Raw genomic sequence first — 17,728 nt, 5'->3', positions numbered from 1 at the left:
AGAATACCTCAGACATCTTCTGTGGTCTAGTGGAGTCAATGCCAAGAGGGGGGGGGTGTAAGCGGTTATCCTCACCAAAGGAGGTCCTGTCCGCTTCTAGGTAGGCAGTCAGAATGTTTTCGCTCATGAATATATACTTTGACTATCCCTTATAGTTTCATGTTGTTGTTGTTATATTACTATGCGAATGTAATTTAGGTTATGAGATGAGTACATTATGGTTGTCGGTTGATGTGTTCTCTGGCATGTGAGCCTGTTCTGGAAGAGGAAACCTTGTCATCCCTGTATGAGACTGCAAACTCGCCTTCAGCTGAAAGATTCTTATAAATAGTCCTAGGAGGGATTCGAACCAAAACATTTCAATCATTCATCAGTGTTCTTCTGTCTATGTTTCAGGAGCTCAGTTGAACTTTCATGATTCATAGATGAGGTAATCTATGGTATAACATCTGGATAATATCATCCCTCCTTAAAAATGAGTATTATGAGAAATAAAGCTTTTAGGCACATTATAACAATTTCTATGACCACTTAATAGCCAACAGAATGCGGTCTGAATGACTTTCAGGCCTGAATTTGTAGTGAAACTCTTGAATTTTTTTACTTGGTCTACGAATCGATTCAATTGTTCTCAAGAGTGCTTTCTAGGGGTAACCTTAATCAGGGCCTCACGAAAAGAAAGACTCTTTAGATACAACGAAAGACTATAATAAATAAACACAATTTTTCGTTGTATTATTATTCCTGATACCTCCAAGGAGTCCGAAGACTCATCGCGGGAGGACACCTACAACTGTTCAACCACTACCGAGCCTCTACTACGAATCATTTCGTTGTATCATACAACGAAAGGTCATGTGTGTTGCTGATTACTTTTCGAATCTTCCATTTGAAGCTTGCAAATTTAATTTGCCATCATTTGGCTACAATGCATACATACTTTCATCCCTGCTACTGTAAAAATGGTTTTATTCATCGAGCTAGAGGTCGTGCTAAGTAATGCCACTTTGCTTTTGTAGCAGTGGCGTTCGTGCGAAGAAAGTGTAGTGCATGGTTTTCGCAAAACTTATAAATTAAATATTTAGAGGACTGTTTAAATTTTTTGCCTATTTAAATAAAATACATAAATAGCCTAAATATGATATTCTTTCATTTTTTGATTTTTAAAAAAATTCTGATTTTTAAAATGTGGAATTAAGCCTGACTTGTCTTCTTCCGCGACGTCAGCAGAATACTCTGTCGACTTCGGTATGTCGGCTGCGTTTAAACGCTGTGTTGTATGTATAGTAATGCAAAGGAGTTTTTGTTGCTAGTGTTTGTTGAGGTTATATTCGATTTGTCTGCAAGCAACTGGTTTTTGAATTTATGTAATGGTGGCCTTTAATAGAAAATGGATATCTTCACATTGTAAAGTTGACTTGATTATGGATGTCTTTCATTCAGTAGGTATGTTTTGTGTGTACTTTAAAACGTGCATACACTTCATAAAAACATTACTTATTGTCAGTCACCCAGTGTTTCTTATTATCACTTTTTTGTCTTTCTGCTAGATATCTATATAGAAGTATTATTTTGTGGCTGGAAAATATTTTAATCATGATGACAAGCAATGAATTAGTAAACAAAGGAAATATTAGTAATGCTATGTATTTGCTTTAAATGTTGTGCCATTATTATTCTACGTGTAATGGAATAACGTAATCATTTTGTTCACAAATATATTATTTATCTTAAACGTGGTTTCTGGGATTTCATCAACTCCCTAAACCATAAATATATTGGTTCAAACATACGGCATTATTGCCAGGATATTTTTGAACACGTAAACAACCTCTTCAGAAAATTGCATGAGGCATCTGAGAAGTACATTACATTAAGTTATTGCCATTGAGTTTTAGAATGCATGTTTATTTAAATCTAATTGATAACTAGTGTTTTCTCATTAAAGAAAAGTAATCGAATTTTTTGTTGCATAGCTTCAGTTTACTTAAATATTTCATGGAATTGTTTTCTCATCTTATTGTAGCACCTAATCACTTATCGTAGGCAAATAGGTATTTTAATATCATTACATGAAGCCTATCTTCATTCATGTAATTTCATGAAATTAATGTTTCCCTGAAATCATTAAAATATTTGTAGTAGATTATTTCGAACAAACTGGAATTTAGCCCATTCTTAATTACATTTCTGAGAAATTTAGTTGTTGACGATTGGTAGTTGTCATTTGTTTATTGGCATACTCTTGGTTTATTAAGTATTTTTAGCTGTTTACTTGTACTCTTCTGACTTTGAACATCCACTTTATATGTTTAGGTTTTGAGTTGTTGCATGTAAAGCTGCAAATCAGTGAAGCTCACTCTTTCATCTAGTCTGTTATTGTATCCAGGATTGCAGTTGTCATTCTTTTGTTAGGATATATTTTATAAAGTTTTTTTATTTTATATTTTATTAATTATTTTTATTTATTTTTGCACTGCTTTGACTTTATTTGGGTCTTGCATTTTTCCATTGTAGTCAAGTATTGTACATATATCACATCTCACCTGGTCTGTTTGCAGATGATGTGAAATTCAGGAGTGAAATAAAGAATGATAGTATTGTGCATTTTCAGGGTAGTAAATTAAACTCCTATAGTGGACATCTGAATATAGATGTGAAATGTAGTCAGACTAGTATATGCATATAGATATTCTACAGTTGCACTTTGAATTGAAGGATTGACAGACTAAGTATTATTATATTGGGAGATTGCACTGCAGAAATTTATTACAATGGAAGGAATGACAGAAGACAAGGAGTGGAAATTCAGGGAACACAGAAAAGATGGTAAGGACCATCTTTGTAAGGACAAAGCATGCACAAACTCATGAAACACAAACTCGAAGTCTGCACATACTTATAGAAGATCACTGTATACCATCTACCCACTTTTTGATGCAGTTCTTAACCCTCCTTTCCAATACCTTAATGACCACTATAGATATTGATTGGTCTGTAATTTGTTGCATCAGTCCTAACTCCACTCTTGTATAATAGAATTAGTTTGCACTCCTTATGGCTGTTATAAAATGTTTATTATTATTATTATGTGCTATTTTTAATAAGATGTTTTTTTATTTAAACTTGCATCCTGACCTATGCCAATACCAATTTAAAAGGAATTTATCATGATATGAAGGATTATCTTATCATTTTATAACTGTAGTAGCAAGATTTAATTTGTTAGTGTGATTTGAGACAACAGGTTGAAATATTCCATTCTTGTTACTTTAGTGGCCATATACCTTCAAGTCCTGACCTGAATTAAAATGTTGTTGCTTATATAAAAATGAATTCAGGAACTATGTTTAGAGGGCACCAAAATAAAATTATCTTCTCTGTATGTTGCATAAAAAAATTGTTTTTAATATATACACAAAAAACATCCACTAGAAACTATCAGAACAGTTTCAGCCACCTTGAAGTAACATGTATCTCACATTGAGTTATATTCTATTAGGTCTAGGTTGTTTGTGATTGGGGTGTGTGTGTGTGTGTTTTTAATTGTTGTGGACTATTAGTTTTATTGTTATTACGACATCTTTAGGGAGTTTAAAGACTCATCGAGGGAGGGCACCTACTCTACAACTCTGTCTCCAACAACTAGAGTGAACATCATCATCTACTGCCAACCACCACCACCACCACCACCAATAGTATTTTCATAGACAATCACAAATATCCATTCCCACTGAGGAATTTGAACCTACAGTCTTTTGGTTGGAGGGCAGATATGCTAACCACTCGACCAACCATGCCAGCTAATCCAAATTTATGTATTTTTGACATTTTTAAGGAAGTTTTTATTAAACCATTGTTGGGCTGATGTCACTCAAAACATGGTTAAAAAGTCTGATTTTTTGAAAATCAAGTCTCAATGCATTTTCAATTATTCAGTCTAATGGAGAGGGAGGAAATGTATAGATAATTGAAAAACACAGCCAAACTGAACCTTGTAAAACAATAAAATATAATGGTAACTGGTAAACCCTCTCCTTAACTGATACTAAAAAAATGTTGCAGTAAGACAGTTTCACGATTTGGTGAGCACTTGGGAACTAGGTTCATCATAAAAGTATCGAAATGTTGTTACTATAATGATACAGATGGTCTTCTAATAAAGAATATGTTTAAAAAAATGCTTTCATGACATTTCCTTTCATAAAGATCCCATGGCATTCATGTGTCATATCCTGTCTAGGAGGTTGGTTACCATGATGTGGCTCATGGTTGTCTATGGGTATAATGCATGTGGTGAGGGGCCTATTCAAGGTAATCATCGGATTAGATCGCTCCGTGAGGCAAACAGTTAAATGTCGCCCCTGATGGATTATAAGACAAAAATATAAGAAAATCTCCAATTGCTATTTTGTTTTTATTACAAGAGAAACATTAATGCAAAAGAATTACATAGTAATATTAATTAAATATTTGCTCTATGGGGATATTGCACAATAAGATGGTTTATAAGCTCTTCTAAATTTAAATTATAAGCTATGTCCGCCTCTATTGATATAGTTGCTAGACCAACCAATCTTTCTTTGCTGTTCACAAATAATTTTTAATTAGTTTAAGCTTGGAAAAACTTCTTTCCACAGTTGCTACGCTAACAGGAATTGCTAGCAGTAGTAACGGCGCCTACTGCAATATGGCTGAACAAGCACCCTTATTAAGCCATGCCGTGAGGCAGGCTGCCCTATCTCTTCTGCATATTGTTGTAAGTATTCATGGCTGTAATCCATGTGTGTTCATTTGGCCGGTTTGCCTGTTCTGAGGGATGAAAAACCTGAGTTTCCAGCTAACTCACCTTTAGTCAAAAGAGATCAGATAAAGGTTCCTCATGTCATGAATGGGAATTGAATCCAGGTCTTTCCGGCCAAAGGGTGTTGTCTATACTGACTGAGCTATGAATGCTTCAGGTTCATTAAAAAAAAAAAACAAATATAAATTGTTTGATTAAAAAAAAAAACTTGAAAAATTATTATTTTTATGCCTATTTAGCCTATTTTGTTTAGGAGTGGCCCTTTTATACTGCCATTGTCTTTTTACTCAAATTTTAGGGCATTACTGATGTAATGCCCTAAAATAGGCTAAATAGCCATAAAAATAATATTTACTTTGAGGAGTAACATGGGAATATCCCAGAAATAATACCTATAAAAACTTGAAAAATATCAAAACTTTTAATAAAAAATCATTCCTTGGAAACCTATTCTAAAAAACACAGTCATCTATGAAATCAGTTCATTACCTCAATGAACAGTTCTGCGCCTTTTGTAAGATAGTGAAAAAGTGTTTCCTATATTGAGAAAGTCAGTTTTATTAGATGAAATTCTATGGTCATTTTCATAGTTGCTTGGGGGGGGGGGGTAGGAGTCACTGTTTATTTTTATTTTTGGAATGAGAATGCCATGGACCTCATTGTAATCAGTCTGCTAACAAAAATCTTTTGGAAGTTTGATGTATAGTAACAGATTCTTGTATGCTTCTGAAAGTGACTGGGGGGGGGGGGCGGAGAGTGAGTCACATTCTGCCTATATATATATATATATTTTTTTTTTCCTTGTTTTGGTTTCAGCAGGTCATTCAGGATAAATGCATGTGGTCCAACATGAGATGCAAATTCCTAAACAAGTTTTGTGAATGCTCATGGCATTCACAATTTTTCCATGCCACGAATTACTGTTTCTGGCTCACATTCTTCCATGCTTTGCCAATGCTATCTGTAGCACCTCTAATGTTATGACTTCTAGAATTCTTTTATTGTTGACTTTCCATTTTCATTTATTGCAATAAAACATTCTGACATGATATTTATGATTCATTGTCTTAAAATTTGCAATGGCATGCTGATGCATTTGTTGAATGAGGTGCTTTTTTGGGGGGGGGGGATTGACTTTTATGGACTCCTTTGGCTTAAGGTGTAAGTTATTAGCCATTGTGTCGATGACACAACAGCTACTTTTTTTTCCAAGATTTCAGGCTGAAGTTATATTGATGGCTATACTGCTGGATTAAAATAATTTACAAACCACTCTTAAAAATCACTACAGATTGAGAAAGTCATGTTTTTCATTGTCCTCAAGTTCATGAAATGATATCTAAGGAATGGCTTCACTTTGAAGTCTCCTCTCTTCACGTATTTGATCTCAACATTAGTGCTAGATGATCTTTTGATGCTTTGTGTCCTGATAGCTTCTGCTCATCCTTTGTAATGTATATTCCTTTGAATATCTCATTCCATAAAAGACCAGTTTTGTGAAAGTTGAATATTAAGACTGTTGAACAACCTTGGACAGTTCTTCAGAAATTCCTACAGATTTTCTAGTTGTAGTATTTATATTTTTAAAATGCCTAAACCCATCATTAACTTGCTTTAAATTAAAATGTGAACATGAATCTTTGTTTTTCATATATGTCCTTTCTCACATCATTTCTGCCAACACATCTGCATCTTTTTTCATGTCGCAGCAAGCCATCTCAGCAGTTTCCTTTTGAAGAACCAGTAAAATGATCTCTCTTGGCTTATTTACTTATGATGATTCTTACTAATAAAAATGGCTTTTACGGTCGACTGTGATGCACATCTATTTGTAATCTGAGTGCATCTTGACTATGAATGTCATGTGCAACATGTAACCCATACTTCATTCCATCCATCCATCTTCAAGGCCAACCTTTCCTAATTGGGTTGTGGGGGCAGCAGCTGCAAGGGGGACTTCCAATGGTCACGATCCTCCGCCACCAAGCTTAGGTGTTTTGGTGGGACTCCCAGATGTGTCTACCCAAGGTTTTTGGATATAATCTATCCAGCAAGTCCTTGGCCTTCTGAGTGGCCTCCTACCCTCTGGCTTTCCAAAGAGGGCCTGCTAGGGGGAGCCCCTCCTGTGGCAGTCCTGACCAGGTGCCTGTACCATCATAACTGTGATCTCTCAACATGGAGAAGCAGCGGTTGAGTATTGAGGGTTTTGCTGAATTGCAGAACTTCTGACCCTATCAAATCTTGTCAGTCCCGCAACCCCTCAAAGGAACCTCATTTCAACCGCTTGGATTCATGTCTGCATTCTTTCGGTCATTACCCAGCTCTCATGACCATATGTGAGGATGGGGACATAGACTGTATTGAAAACAGCCAGCTTTGCCTTCTGGCTCAACTTCCGCTTCAATACTACTGAATGGCCAAGCTCCCGCAATATTGCGCTTGCTGATCCAATTCGAGTATCTAGCTCTACATCCCACTTTCCATCACTCGTGAATATGGACCCTAAGGTATTTAAACTTCTCCACCTGCCTCAGTGGGACTCCACTCACATGTAGAGTGCACTGGGATAGTTGTCTTGAGACCACAAATGTTTCTGTTTTGGTCACACTGATGAAAGCCACATTGTTCTTCTTGGAACTTTGACTCAACTCTGCTCCTGCACCTTTTTTCCAAGCACCTAGCATATACATTCCCAGGCAGAGGCTGAGCAGAGAAATGCCACGATCATTGCTGCAATCTCTCTGGTCTCCCTTCTCAAAGACTGCTATTATTATGCCTGTCTGCCACTGCTTTGGTGCTCGCTCAGATATCCAAGCACCCTGACACACTCGAGTCAGCCAGAGAACGGTGTCTCGATTTAAGGCTTTTTAGCATTTCGGGCTGAATTTCATCATCACCAGCAGCCCTGCCCAATTTTATTGCTAAATGGACCTCTTCTGCTGTGAGACTAGTCATCACCCCAAACTGCACCGCTTGGATGTCCACAGCTGCCGGGCCACCTATGTTAAGAAGGCTCTCAAAGTATTCCCTCCATCTGTGGAGGATATGCTTCTCGGTTGTTAAAAGTGCACTATCAGTGGCCTTAATTGCCCTTGCTGTGCATGATTTCCTCCCTCGAAGGTGGCAGATGGACTGCCAAAATACCCTGTTTGCATTTGCATAGGATGAGTCTAATCTTTCTCCAATGGATTCCGAAGCCCTCTGCTTTACTGCCTCAGCAGCAGCTTTTCACACCTCAGTGTTTATCTCACAGTTTATCTCATTCCATTATATGTTCTATTACACATTTTCTGATCTGAACAAAACCTGAAGACATTCTTTCTCTCTAGAGTAACTGGATAAAAAAAGAAATTTCTCACATATAAATATGAAAAAGGGAAGAAGTAGTTCAAAATTTGGTGGGCATAAAAATGCATTGAATGCAATTTCTTTTAATATTTATTTTATGGCATAACATCTTGTGGATCCAATGCTTTTGCTCAAAAAATCATGGTCAAGCAGATTTATTATTATTATTACATGACACCTCCAGGGAGTCCACAGACTCATCAAGGGAGGGCACCTACTCTATAGCTGTCTCCACCACTCAATCCACCAACTACAACTAACTGCAACTACACCAATGCCATCTACTATCCACCACCGCTAGTATTTCCACAAACATTCATGCCCATGGTGGGAATTGAACCTGCAGCCTTTTGGCTGGAGAGCGGATATGCTAGCCACTCGGCCAACCAGGCCAGCAACCATAGAGAATGCTTATGAATATTCATGTTTCCAGCAGTCTCAGCTCTATTGGAAGACTTACTGATTTACTTTTCCATATCTTACCCATTGCCTGTAGGTTTACTTTTGCTTTTTTTTATCTGTGATCTTTTCTCTTCTTTACATCTAGTCTAAATCGGGTGTCGTGTTGCTCTTTTAGGTATTTGAAATTCTTTCTAACCTCATCCAGCTCTTGTCTGTTGACCTTTAATTGCTTTTTCATCCTCTTCTCTCCGAATATTATTGCTTTTGCTTTATTAATATTCATTATCAATCCATATCTCTTTCTTCACTTAATTTCAGCGCTGTTCTTTCTAGTTTCTCATCATTTTCTTCATTAGTGACTATGTCATCTACAAATCATAAATTATTTAGGTATTATTTCTGGGAAAATTCTCATGTTACTCCTCTAAAATAAACTATTATTTTTATGGATAATATAGCCTACTTTCATTTAGTAGTTCCCCTTTTTTTCAATTCATTGGCTTTTTACTCAAATCTTAGGGCATTACTGATGTATTATAAAACTAATATATGAAGCTAAAATAAAGAGCCAAAGGCTTCATTTTGGTGATGTAAAATTATATAAATTAAGTGGATATTAAATCCAACATCATTTCAAAGCCGAATACAGAAACTATAATAGTTTTGTGTAAAAATTGACCAGAGAGCTTGCGGGAATTTACCGCCTCCATACTACGAGTTGCCCTAACCAAACCTAATAGGAAAAGCACGAATGCTAACTAAAAGCACCCGTATATTGCCTTCTATTGGTCCATTTTGATAGGTTTCGCTAGTCTGACAGCTGTTTCAAACTCATTGGTTTTCATCAGAGACTAGGCAGAAACCTACACGAATGCTTTTAACATTCGTGCTTTTCCTATCAGGTTCGGCTATTGCAACTTATAGTGTGGTGGCAGTGTATTCCCGCAAGTTCTCTCTCTCTCTCGTCAATTTTCTCACGAAACTTTTATAGTTTCTGTAATTTGGCTTTGAAATGATGTTGGGTTTAAATCCACTTAATTTATATAATATAGGAGGAAAATTCAGACATACCTTTTTTGGATGTTGTTGGCTGTCTCCTTATCCCGGTGATATGCATTCATCTGCTGTTAAGGTGTTAAAGGAAGGGGGGGGGGGTTGGGAAAAGTGGGGGTAAAGCAATGTGTGGGAATTTTTTGAAAAAAAAAACAGGTTTTTTTCCCTCCTATATTATTCTTCATATATTAGTTTTATAACACATCAGTAATACCCTAAGATTTGAGTAAAAAGCCAATGACATTGGCTTCTTACTCAAATTATATTATGGCTAATATAGCCTACGAAAGTAGGCTATATTAGCCATAAAAATAATAAATTATTTATTTTTGTATGTTGAATTGAAATTCCCTTTATATTATTCTTTAAGACATCCATTGTTCTTTCTAAAAGCATAATAAAGATGCTGTGGGATATTGGGTCTTTTTGTCTTGTGTATCTTGTTGTCTGGAACCATCTTCCTATTTCTCCACAATTTCTCAAAGCAGTTCTGCATTGTCATTAATGTTTTGCAATAGACATAAAGTTCCTATCCACTCCATGAGATTAGAGTGTTACCCATGCCATTCCAGATCTGTCTATCAAGTGCTTTCTGAAAGTCAACAAAACATATAGACATTTTTATGTAGAGCTTTCTCCACAATTAATCTTGACATAATTTGGTGTACAGTACCTCTGTTTCGTCTAAATGATGCTGTGCACTCATCTTCCAGATTTTCTTCCATTAGCCTTTCTTTTTCTTATTCTTTCTGTTAATATCATCATAAGCACTTTAGTTTTTGATATTTGCATATAAAATACATCTAATGTATTTTATATGCATTAGGTCTTTTGTATGTATCATTTTCTAGATATGGTACAAATTCTTTTTAGCTTCCTCTGTGTCTCTTTCTAGTGTGGATAATTCCTTGCTTTTAGGAAGGATATGATGAATAATTAATGTTTCCTCAGTTACACTTTTGCATTATTTTATGTGTAACATAATGCAGCTCTTGCTATTTCAAATCAATCCATTGTTTGCATTCTACCTTGTAATTAACTGTCATTGCAACTGATAATGGCTTGTAATATTCAGGCTGAAATATATGGTTTTAATTAAATATTATTATTATGTGATGCCTCCAAGGAGTCCAAAGACTCATCAAGAGAGGGCACCTACTCTATAACTCTCCATCTCCACCAAATACAGTGAAATGCCAATACCATCATCTACACTAATGCCATCTACTGCCCACCATCATCACTAGTATTTTTGTTTGTAAATTGCATGTGTCCTCAAGACTGATACTCTATCTCTCCATCTCCACCAAATACAGTGAAATGCCAATACCATCATCTACACCAATGCCATCTACTGCCCACCATCATCGTCACTAATATTTTTGTTTGTAAATTGCATGTGTCCTCATGACTGATTTGTCTGTATATGGGATGAAAAACCTAATGTATTTTATATGCATTAGGTCTTTTTGTATGTATCATTTTCTAGATATGGTACAATTCTTTTTAGCTTTCTCTGTGTCTCTTTCTAGTTACTCTTTTGGCTGAGTTTCTGGGACGAAAAAAACCCTGTTACCTCCATATGAGATTGGGTAACTCACCTTCAATTAAAAAAAAAAACCCATATAAAGATTCTTCTCGTCACGACAAGAATCAAACTAAGGCCTTCTCCAGTCGAAGGGTGCAACGTATCGTCATTCTTCCAATTGTGCTATGGGGATGCAATTATTTACTTATTATAATAAAAATGATTTATTTATTTCCCTATTACAATAAAAATCATTTAGTTGTTTCCTTGTGTTTTCTTGTGAATTAAAGAAACCTAATGGCTGAAATATCTCTTAAAGAACAATTGCAATTACCTGGAAATAATGTGTTTATTTTATTATTCTGGAAAATTTCTATACCTGAGCTGTTTAAAATGTTCCACTGTATTAGTATTTCATTAATATAAATATTAAAAAGTGGAGATAGAGGACATCCCTGTCTTACACCTTGTTTTTATAGACTGTTTTTCAGACATCTTTTCATTTATATTTATTTCATTATTTTTATATATTCAATATTGCCTGCAATAACGTATCTGTAAAAAAAAAAAACACCTCCATAGTGCATTTGGAAGAATGACACATTGTGCCCTTTGATTAGAAAAAACCTGAGTCGATTTTCATCATGATGAGAAATCATTATACAAGCTTTTTCAGTTGAAGGTGAGTTAGCCAATCTCATACAGAGGCAGCAGGATTTTTCATCATGGAAACTTATGTTTTTCCATCCTACATACAGACATATTGGCCAAAAGAACACACCCAGTTTACTGACAAAAAATACAAGTAATGGTGGTGGGTAGTAGATGGCAGTTTTGGAGGATTAGGCAGGAGAGACAATGAGTTGTGTTTAGTGGAATAGTGTACCCTCCCAAGATGACTCCTTGAAGGTGTCACATAATTAGCATTACTTTCAAAGATTCATCGTGGGAAGTCAAATACTCGCAGACCACAACTATCATATCTTGCTTTGAACACATTCAGTGTTGGAGCACTCGCCACCCATTCTGGCAATGCATTCTACTCATTCCCCCCCCCCCCCCCCCACCAAGCAAAAATATCTCTTTTTCACTTCTTTACTCTCATGATTTGTACAGCCTCTCTAAATGTATCCTCTCTCCAGGGATGTCCTAAATGTATCCTGATTAACTAAAAATACTTGTTCCAAAATTTTGTTATTTATTACTGTTTTACTTCTAGCCGGATCTTGACCTTGTTTTTGATTTTTCTGTTGCACTTATCATTCCAAAATCTTTGGCACTACCTCTTTTAAGTTTAGAATAGCTTTCTGAAGATTGTCATTGGAGCCTGTAATGTTATCACCTGATCATCAACAAAAAAAGGAGTACTATGTAGCCCTTAGTCCACCTACAACACTGATACTAATGATAGTAGATAGCATTATGACAGAAAGGGTCAAAAAAAAAGTGCTCATTGTTTGTCTGTGACAAGTGAGAATTTTTAGTTGATGAGTGAATTAATCAGAAGAGGAGTTATGGTTTACTCTTCAGCATTATATACATAATGCTGATGCTATACCATGTTTTACATTGTGAATAGCTTTTTTTTTGTATTTTACCTTATGCATCGATTGAGGTTTGCTTATCCAACACCTGCTTTCTTCACTATTTCTGATATCTGTTGAATCTATGATGGTAGACAGAGAGTTGAAGTTTAGAGGTCATATTGCTAAGATTGCTCATAAGATTACTTGGCTGTTGAAGAACACTGACAAGTAGAGATAAGGAAGTTATTCTTCTTTATAAGGCCTTGATATGCCCACATTTGGATTACTCTGCTCAGGTGTCGTCTCCTGGGTTTCTTGGGAAGTGGTGGAGAGGATCCAGAAGTTAGTGATCAAGATGGTGAGTGGCCTGTGGAATGTTCCCTATGAGGATAGCTTGAAGGTGTGTAGATTGCAGAATTAGTTGATAGGTGTAAAAAGGGGATAAGGTAGAAACATTTAAGTTGCTTAAAGGATTTTATAGAATTGATGCAGGAGAAATGTTTCAGCACTTATCAAGAGGGGGAGCAGAGCAAGAGGTCATTCCTGAAAGTTGAGTAAAAGTGTGGCTAGTAGGGTTATGAGGACTAGATTTTTCACTTGGAGAGTTGTAAATGAATGGAATGGGTTGCCAGCGTCAGTTGTTAGTGCCTAGTCTGTTAATGGTTTCAAGGAGAGGTATGATAGATTGAATAAATTGGGTCTCCCATGATGAGTCTTTGCACTCATGGAGGTGCCTGTACAATAATAATATTGTTGTAATGGAATACAACCAGTAAGAGGATAGATATGCACATATCATTTTATCTTTAGAGAGAGCTCTCAGCCATAATGAAGTACATTACATAGGTATGAGCTAACAGAAGTAAGTATGAGTAAACAGAAGTTTGTATGATATATCCTCTAGTTTGTGAAGGTACTTCACACATAAACTATTCTTTATTACGTCTGGATCAAGGATGAGAACAAAAATATAATTTCTTGCTTAGTATGGTAGACTAAAATACATGCACAGCAGTTGGCTTATTTCATGCCCACTGATGAAATATGAGGGAATTTGATTCATTAAAGTGGACATTAAAACTTGGAAAGTTGGAGAATTGCTGACTTCCAACACACACAAAATGTACATTTTCTTTTATATATTTATCTGGGATAACAGCCTAAATGATTTTTGATTGTTTTTTTTTTTAGTTGCTGCCATGATATGACATCAATGGTCCTGTTCATCTGCCAATGTTTTGAAGCCAATCACAATTCAGAAAAACTGTAGTTAATATATACCTAAGGGGTGCTTAAGAGTCAGAGCTGTATAACTGGGAGGAGACCTCCATGTAGCCTTATAAGGAAAGTGGAGAACCGATCAGGGTTTCTGACCTAATGTCCAGTCCTCGCCACCTCATGGTGCACCCTGTTAGGTATCTACCTTGATACTGAACGAATGAGGATTGGATAACAATTTGGGATTTAGCTGACCAAATTATATTCTTATTGGTTTAAACCACAATATAAAATGATGGTACAACATGACATAATTTCATGTGGGCTGGGTCGTCTGCTGGTAAAACAAGGTCCTAGTTGTTTGCACCAAGGAACACACCCCAACTCAACATCACCAGATTTCAAGATCGACTATCAACATAAGAAGCCTGAATGGCAAAGAAATGGGGCAGGCTAAAGATTTGGATAAGTACATACTAGATCAATATAATAGGGGCAACTGAAACAAAAAAAAAGACAATCTGGTGAGATCTTTCTAAGCAATAAATACGAAATGTTCAGGCAATGATAATCAAGGAAAAGGAGTAATTATAATGTAGTATTCAATACTAATTACGACACTAATCTTCTTGAATGGAAGGCAATATCAAGTAGAGTGATGTGGGCAAATATCAGATTAGGAAATGATTGTCAGACAATCATTTCCTAATCTGACAAAATAGAAATGTATGTCAGACAAAATAGAAAAATATTTTGGAAAATTTGGAGAAAAGAGCAAAGTTAATAATGGCAAATACCTGTTGGATTTCTGCTCAGGACATACTGGTTATTATTAACACAATGTTTCAAAATAAAAATGTGTATAAAAATACATGGAGAGAAGAGGCAAGGAATAAGAAAAGTCTCATTGACTATGTTATTGTTGATGGTGATGTTTTCTCCCTGGTGCAGGACACTAGAGTGTACAGAGAATTTGAAATTGGAAGTGATCACCATTTAGTATTGAGCAGGATAACATTAAATTTCATATTGAAAAGAAGAACATGTAGGAATGTTTTAAAGCGAATAAAAGTTGAGCTCAGATGCGAACTGTAGACTAAAATAAACAAGCATTATGCATTAAGGGAAGGGCCACTACCCAGACTAGTTTCGACCTTTATTGAGGTCTCTTCAGTGGGAGCCAGGCCCAAGTTGAGATACCAGGCAGAAGCTTTAGCAGGTCATCTCTACCTACAGGTCATCCCTTAATGCATAACATTAGACATATCCGCAAGGAGATGTTTTGCATTATAGGAGACACTGAGACAGGAGTGTTGGTAGCTTGCTCCACCTTTGCAACGAGTTGTCCTGGTGTTGTACCACCTTACCCCAGTCCTGAAGATACTTTCAGGCACAAACTTTGTTTGCTCACACTTGGATAAAGGATTAAACTAAATTTATTATACTCTAACCAAGTGAAAAATAAACTTTCAACATCTTTCTCTAAATCCAGAGTAATTTATTGAAAAAAGGGTGGCACACCATTTGGCAACTCCTATAGGTAGAGATGACCTGCTAAAGCTTCTGCCTGGTATCTCAACTTGGGCCTGGCTCCCACTGAAGATAAACAAGCATTATTAGGGCTGGATGTTGATAGTGCGTGGGAAGTGGTAAAGGAGCATTTGAGGGAGTAATGGCTGATTGCATACCTATCTTGGAGAATTGCTGACTTCCAACACACAAAATGTATATTTTCTTTTATATATTTATCTGGGATAACAGCCTAAATGATTTTTGATTGTTTTTTTTTTTAGTTGCTGCCATAATATGACATCAATGGTCCTGTTCATCTGCTAATGTTTTGAAGCCAATCACAATTCAGAAAAACTGTAGATAATATATGTAGTTAATGTATACCTAAGGAGTCCAGAGAGTAAATCAAGTGGGAGTTATATGGATGACAAGTGGGAATTAAATGAATGAATAAGCTTGAGCTGCAAAAAAAAAAGAAATAATTGTGAATGAAATTTAAGAAGAAAGGTGACCTGCAGGCACACGAACAGCACAGGCCAGAAGGGTAACGAGTCTGGTAAGAAAAGCAAAAGCAGATTATGAAAGGAAATTAGGAATGCAAGCTGAAGTGAATCCCAAACAGTTCTTTCGATATGCTGCAAGTAAAAGAAAAAATGTATACAGCAAAATGATTTTAAGGAATCTCGATGGCAGGGAGGTAACTGAATCAGCTGAAATAGTAGAATTACTAAGCGAGCACTTTGCAAGAGTATATCATCCAGGCTGTGATATTGCAGGAATGAGAACACATGGCTGATACAGGAATTGAAGTGAATGAAATAGAGGTGAATAGTATATTACAGAACCTTAATGTAAATACATCTGTGGGATTGGATGGTATAGCAGCTCGAATCTTACACAAAGCGGCAAAGGAATTGTCAGTTCCCTTGACCATATTGTTTAATTTAAGTCTCAGCTCTGGATTAGTTCCAAGGGGGGTGGAAAGAGGGGGAAAATAGTTCCATTGCATAAAGGAGGTTTCAAAACTGCTGTTGCAAATTACCGACTGATCAGCATATCGGGAATCGTTGTCGAGTTTTTTGAGATATTAGTCAAGAGCAAAATACTGAATGGATAGATGAAAATGGGATACTGTATGGAGGACAGCTTGGTTTTGTGAAGGATAGATCATACCTCAATAACTTACTCATGTTTTATAATACAGTGATGGCTGAACTGGATAAGGATAATGGATTTACAGTGATACTGCTGGACTTTGCTAAGGCCTTTGACAGGATTCCACATGGAATTCTAATCAGTAAACTGCAGGACATGGGGATGGATATAGAGTTGGTGAGATGGATAGGAGGGTAGTTGATGGAGAGATATCAGAAAGTAGTTTATTCAGGAGTCGAGTCCAAAAAGAAGGCCTGTTACTAGTGGTGTACTGCAGGGTTCTGTTCTTGGACCACTGCTATTTAATTTGTTCATTAATGATATAGGAAAGAATATGAGAGGGACAGTTCATTTATTTGCTGATGATGCAAAGTTGGGTACAGCAAATAGTGAATGCACACGGTGTCAAAATTTTGCAGGATGATTTGGATAGATTGGCAGTCTGGGTTAATGAGAATGGATGTCAGTTTAATGTAGCAAAGTATAAGGTTATGCATTTTGGGGTGAAAAAATTAGCAGCAGTATATCACATTGGTGGAACTGTACCCTAGGAGGTCAATGAAGCAAGAGATTTCAGTGTGTTGGTGGATAGGGAGTTGAAGTTTAGGGGACACATAGCGAAAGTGGCTAAATCAGCTCATCAGATCACTTGGTTACTGAAGAATACTTTGACAAGCAGAGATAAGCAAGTTATTGTTCCCCTTTATCATGCCTTAATAAGACCAAATCTTGACTACTGTGCCCAGATCTGGACCTCTGGGTTTCTTCTTTATGGGGAGGGGGTAGAGAGGATCCAGAGACCTGTGACCAAGATGATAGCTGGCCTATGGAATGAACTTTACGAGAACAGGTTGAAGATCTGTGGGTTACAAAATGGTTGATAGATGGAAAAGGGGTGATATGATTGAGACATTCAAATTACTGAAGGGTTTTTACAAGATTAATTGAGAGGAAATTTTTCAGAACATGTCTGGTGATGGGAGAACTAGGGGCCATCCATGGAAACTGAGCAAGAGTGTAGTTAGCAAGGTGTTGGAACTAGGTTCTTTGCTTGGAGAGTGGTGAATGAGTGGAATAAGCTGTCAGAGTTTGTTGTGGGTGACATTACTATAAATGAATGTAAAGCAAAAGTATGATAGATATTGTGCAAATGCAGAATAGTTGTTCTTGATAAGATGTTTA

General features: G+C 36.4%; 1 protein-coding gene across 1 annotated transcript in view; it reads left to right on the top strand.

The window, feature by feature from the left end:
• The first annotated feature begins 1,149 nt into the window (after nt 1-1,149).
• Nucleotides 1,150-17,728, top strand: part of LOC150110121 (uncharacterized) — a 443,476-nt gene continuing 426,897 nt past the window's right edge. The window contains 1 exon segment of the mRNA XM_090397974.1: nt 1,150-1,442. The gene's annotated coding sequence lies outside the window, so the exon portion shown is untranslated.

The sequence above is a fragment of the Typopeltis vanoorti genome, chromosome 1, assembly GCF_054136105.1.
Source record: "Typopeltis vanoorti isolate ZY-2024b chromosome 1, IOZ_Tvanoo_1.0, whole genome shotgun sequence".
NCBI lineage: Eukaryota > Metazoa > Arthropoda > Arachnida > Uropygi > Thelyphonidae > Typopeltis > Typopeltis vanoorti.
The sequence above is the reverse complement of the archived record's forward strand: the minus strand, read 5'-3'. Positions and strand labels throughout refer to the sequence as shown.